The 5058-nt window shown below is 51.1% G+C and overlaps 1 long non-coding RNA gene across 2 annotated transcripts; it reads left to right on the top strand.

The window, feature by feature from the left end:
• The first annotated feature begins 405 nt into the window (after positions 1 to 405).
• On the top strand, positions 406 to 2442 carry LOC118920646 (uncharacterized). 2 transcript variants are annotated; one of them, XR_005028005.2, is made up of 2 exons: positions 406 to 1679; positions 1957 to 2442. It is a non-coding gene; the product is annotated as an uncharacterized LOC118920646 (long non-coding RNA). The 2 variants fall into 2 exon arrangements; XR_008998039.1 differs by having other exon boundaries at positions 406 to 1796.
• The last annotated feature ends 2616 nt before the right edge of the window (positions 2443 to 5058 follow it).

Raw genomic sequence — 5058 nt, 5'->3', positions numbered from 1 at the left:
TTCCATCTGCTGAGTCATCCTTTTGTAGGTGTTCTCTTGAAGTTGGTGGGGTAAGTTGGGCCCTGCGTGTCTTTGCAGGGTCAGCAGCCTGGATGGGGGGCCTCTCATTGCCCACCAGCTGCCTCCAGTTGCAGAAATATGCCAGTGCCCTGTGGAGCTGGCACTTTGTTTTTGCTGAGATTCCTTGAACGGGATCTGCGAGCTGCCCACGTGCAGAGCAGTTGCTTATAGGATGCTCTGTATGCCTAATGATTCGTCTTATTTTTGTTTCACCGCTCTGTACTCTAAATTAAGACACTGGCTTTGAAACTTGGCTTTTAAAGGTTTACTAATTTTTAGACTGAGTCACTCATATGTTAAAATATTTCGCAGAATTCTTATTTTAAAAGGTGGTATGTTGCCAAAGCAATTCATTTTCTTACTAAGAAAATGAAGCAGGAGGCTGCGGTCTTCTTAAGGCCCAAATCGGTTTTGGGATCAAACTGTGCAACACGCCTCACATGTTTCATGAAAAAGTACACAGAGTGCCACAGCTCGGTTGTCTTGCTCCCCAGGGGTTGTAAAATATTTTTTGTCAACATCATGTGGTTTGGTTTGGGTTTTTAGTAAGCTTTGTTTGTATCCAAGGTAGGATCTGAAAGCTCTAAAGAAACAGGGAAGAGGGTGGTGAGCCCACAGGCCCCTCGGGAGCTGGGAAGCCACAGCCTGAAGCAGCTTTGGCTCTTTCCCCAGCTCTCCAGTCCCCAGAATGATGTGCTCAGAGATGAGGAGAACCAAATGCATCCCTGCTGCAGGGGGGAGAGAAAACGTGAGGAGAATTGTTCTCTTCTGAGGCCACCGGGCCCCAGCCCCTGGGGTCAGCTCGAGGATTGGTGTGAAGGGGCGAAGGTTTCCAGAGACGCCTGGCGGTGTTTGGGGACTGGGTTACCATGGTAACACAACATGAGCACCAGCCCCCACTGCACTTCCAACATCAGCACCCTCCCTGAGATCCCACCGTCTCCCCCGGCAACACGAAACCAACTTGCAGATGTGTGCATCTCTTCCTCAAAACGCCTCCCAGGAGGGGCTCTGCTCCACGCGCCCAGGCTGTGTGCTGGGTGTACCAGCCAGGCCACACCTGGCTCGGTCTCCGTATTCCCTTGCATTCAAGTGTTAATCTCATTCTTTAGAAAATTCCAGCGGAGAACGAATGCCCATCACTAGGGACTGCCTGCACAAATGATGGTGTGTCTGAGCAGCCTGATGCAATGCACCCAGGGAGAAGGATGAGGCGGCTTCATGTACACTGATACGGATAAGCCTCAAGACAGATTGCAGAGCAAGAAAGCCAGGTGCAGACACTGTGGATAGAATACTCTTCCATTAGTTTAAGAAGATACATATATACACGTGCTCAGACATACAAAGCATCTCTCTGGAAGAATGCAGAAGAAACCCGTAGTGCTGCTTGCCTCTGGGGAGGGAGGCAGAGGTACCCTTTTGTACCTTTGGAATTATTGTTTAACTAGATGCTTGTGTTGCCCAGTCAGCTTAATAAATGGATAAACTATTAAAAATCAATTAGAGAGCTTGCTGTTTAAATAAATGTAATGGAAAACAAATACTTTTATAAACAGAGGAGGCTCTCTCCCTCTCTCCTTCAGGCTCAAAGTCATACTTCGGAAACTTCGGAAGAGGTAAGAACCAAATAGTGAAGGAAAATGCATTCTTCCAGCCTGATTTCTAGAGTCAATTGTGCCCTGAGAATGTGAGGACAGCATAAATGTGGTTCCCAACCGTGCAGAACAAACCAGGTCAGACAGATGCTTTTCCCGATGACTGGGTTCTTGACTCGGTCCCCTACCCATATTTCCTCGTGGCTTGGACCCATTTCACTTTTGGGCTTCGCTAAAACAGGCCAGCAAGGTGGTACTTGATTCCTTACATGCCGGGTACTCTTCCTTTGCTTTTCAGCTGAGAACCCAGTGGGGAAAAGGGGGCAGCTCAGAACTTCACGGACAAAGCACGAAGTGTTGTGTCGGACGACCGGGAAGCTGGGGCGGAGGGCACCAACCGGGGGATGCCGCTTTCCAAAAGAAGTCCTACACGACGCCGTGGGGGGTTGCTCTCTGCTGTTGTCGAGAATCCTGGGCGTTCAGGCAAGCAGTTGAGTCCTTTACAACAAATCCACCTGATTCCCTGACTCAACACAGCCTCAGCATGCTTTCCTTCATTTTATTTTGGGGGAAATGCAAAGTGTTGCAGGTGTCATCCCCTACCCTCCACCTTGCTCTGGCCTGAGCTGTTATGTCTTTATTCCCATGACAGACGGGGAGCCAGTTCATTGCAGTTGGATTTGCAAATCCAGAATTCCATGACAGTTCTGATAGCAGCTGGATTCACAGTCGGGGTGCCCTTATACTTGCATAGTTTACGAATTAAAACTGACAGAGGTTCCTGGAGTCCGTTCTGCTTACTCGGGGAACCAGCTGCCTACAAGTCATTCAGGACTATGCAGGGCGTTGGTTCAGCCTGTGGTTGGGATCGAAATAAGGAATGTAGGACAGTACGCCGCCTGACATATTCTGAGTGCTTAATACATGCTAATTTCTTTCATTTTAACAAATAATAATCTCTCTCAAGTATTTAGAACAGCAAATGTAGAAAGACTTCTTTTGGGCTGTACTTATTTGGGGAAAACAGTTTGTTTTTCATTAATTAATGCCCCCATTGTTTAGTATTTGATGAGTGCCTTTTACATGCCAGACATGGTACTAAGCATTGAGGAGATAAGGAGAAATTTTGGTGTCTCTTTCCTCAAGGAACTCACAGTCTAGAGTAGGGGTCAGCAAACCATGGGTCAAATCCAGTCCTCTAGTTTTTGTAGATAGATCTACACCCATCTACACACTGCCTGTTCATGCGTCAAGAGTAGAGTCACGTGGCAGGGATCATATGCTCTGCCAACTTTAACGTATTTACTATGCGGTCCTTTAGAGCAAGAGCCTGCCAACCCCTGGTCGGGAGAGGGAAACAGGAATATTAACAGAGATTTTGAACTTGAGGAGAGCTCTGTTGGGACAGAGGACAATGCAGACAACTTCGGGAGCAGAGGAGGGGATGTGTGAACATGGGGACAGAGGGGCCTTGGTATGAGTAGTTAGTGTTATTGGAAAACTGCATTCTTAAGAAAAAAAATCACCCTAGTTTTCTCTGCTGTGTTCTGGCTTCCTCTTAAATGCAGAGGTCTTCACAAGGCTTTAAAGAAGAAACTAGACCCCGTGGAGTCTCCAGGCACAGCTGGTTACACCCTTTGTTCCCCCCAGAGGAGGGAGCGAGTGACTGGGACCCAGCAGTTGACAAGCAAACCACTGGTTTTCTGTAGCTTCTAGAAATGGTTAATGGAACTTGAGTGTCCGAGGCTGTTCTGGAAATACATGTTTGTGTAAACTTGTGTCCCCTGTAGTCGCAGGAAGGATGTTGGTCTCTTCAGGGGGACCAGGTGCTGCCATGTTTGGGAGACTCACAGGCAGGTGTTGAGACCTTTCTCTCTTTGCTCTGCACAGTGTTGACTTACTGAAGGCCCAATGGGTGTGTTTTCAACTCCTGTTCCCCACCCCTGTTTGAAATGCTCTGATCACAGGCAGGGAATGAAAGCAGGCGAAGGCACCCAGACTCTGCACTTTCCTTAGGCATCTGCACCGATTTCCCCGCTGCCCGTCCACCAGTTGGTGGCCCTGCCCGGTCCCACCCTGTGCCATTGCATCCTGCATTTCTGCCGTTTGGGCCTGTGTGTCAGTGGCCCACAAGACGAGGGGCCAACTGAAGAGCGCTGTGTCCTCCGCCTGCCACCGAGACATGGAGGAGAGCTCTGTTCCAAACTGGAGCTTCTCCCAGCCACACAGGAGCACCTGGCCAAAGGCACAGAGGGGTCTCTGTCTCCTCGCATGTGGCCTCATGGAGAACTCCTCTAGGGAGAATTGTTGGCTGAACTATAAAGCACCACGATCAGGGAAAAACCATCTAGTGCAAAGCTCTGCCATTTCAAGGATGAGAAAGCTATGGGCAGGTGGGGAGGGGTGTGAAGGGCTCAGCTTAGATCCCCATTTCATCCACATATTCACTCAACAAACGCTAATGGAGGGCTCACTCTATGCCAGGTGGTGTGTTGGGGGCGGGAGCACAGAACACCCTGCTGATGAGATTCCAAGGGACAGACAGAGAGACACGTGCCCGTACATAGAGGCCCTGTAATCGGGGGAGGCTGCCTCTGAGTGAGCGAGTGGAAAGAGCCCAGCGGGGAGCAGAGGGGCAGGGGATGGACAGGGTGGGCAGGACGGTCAGGGGCCTGGGGCTCCAGCAGGAGGGGGAATCATGAACGCATGGTTCCCTGCGGGCCAGGATCACGAAGGCCTGGACTCGGGCCTGTCGCCCTCTGTGGCTCCAGCCTGCCTGTCCAGGTGGGATTGGCGGCCTGGGGAACCCCACGGGGTGAGGGAAGCAGAAGGAAGTTTGAGGAGCCGGCCCTTTTCTCAGCAGGGAGAAAGGCAGGCAGTGGGCCTCCAGGACTCACCAAGAATAATCAAGGTACTGCAGGGGTCCATCTGTAAAAGACAGATGGGGAAACCGAGGTGCTGAGGCCTGCCTGAGGTCTCTCAGCCAGAGGAACCCTGCAGCCTGAGTCACGCCTGGGGTCCACAGGTGGGGCAGACACAGCCCCACGTACCCCGCAGTCTTTTCTGTCTCCACTGAAGGGGCAAGAAAATCAAACACACCTTCTGGCCAAGCTCGCCGAAAGGTCTACCCTCCACCTGCACCTGTGGACCCTGCCGAGGGGCTGGAGCATTGAGGAAATGAAGGCAGGGCGCTGCTTGTCTCACTGGGGATGAAATAGTGGCCAGGATTAGTGGGCCCAGATGGATGGGAGTGTCAGAAAAAGGCCAGCCTCGAAACCTGAGTGCCAGGAGGACCCTCCAGGACGAGGTGCCCGGCCGGGGCCTGGCACACACAGACACCCACTCAGTGGGCTCAGCCTCCCCTTCCCTTCCCTGGGAACATTACATTAAGTAATTGCTT

The sequence above is a fragment of the Manis pentadactyla genome, chromosome 5 (assembly GCF_030020395.1).
Source record: "Manis pentadactyla isolate mManPen7 chromosome 5, mManPen7.hap1, whole genome shotgun sequence".
In the NCBI taxonomy this organism is placed as follows: domain Eukaryota; kingdom Metazoa; phylum Chordata; class Mammalia; order Pholidota; family Manidae; genus Manis; species Manis pentadactyla.
This window is presented reverse-complemented; position numbering and strand designations above follow the sequence as displayed.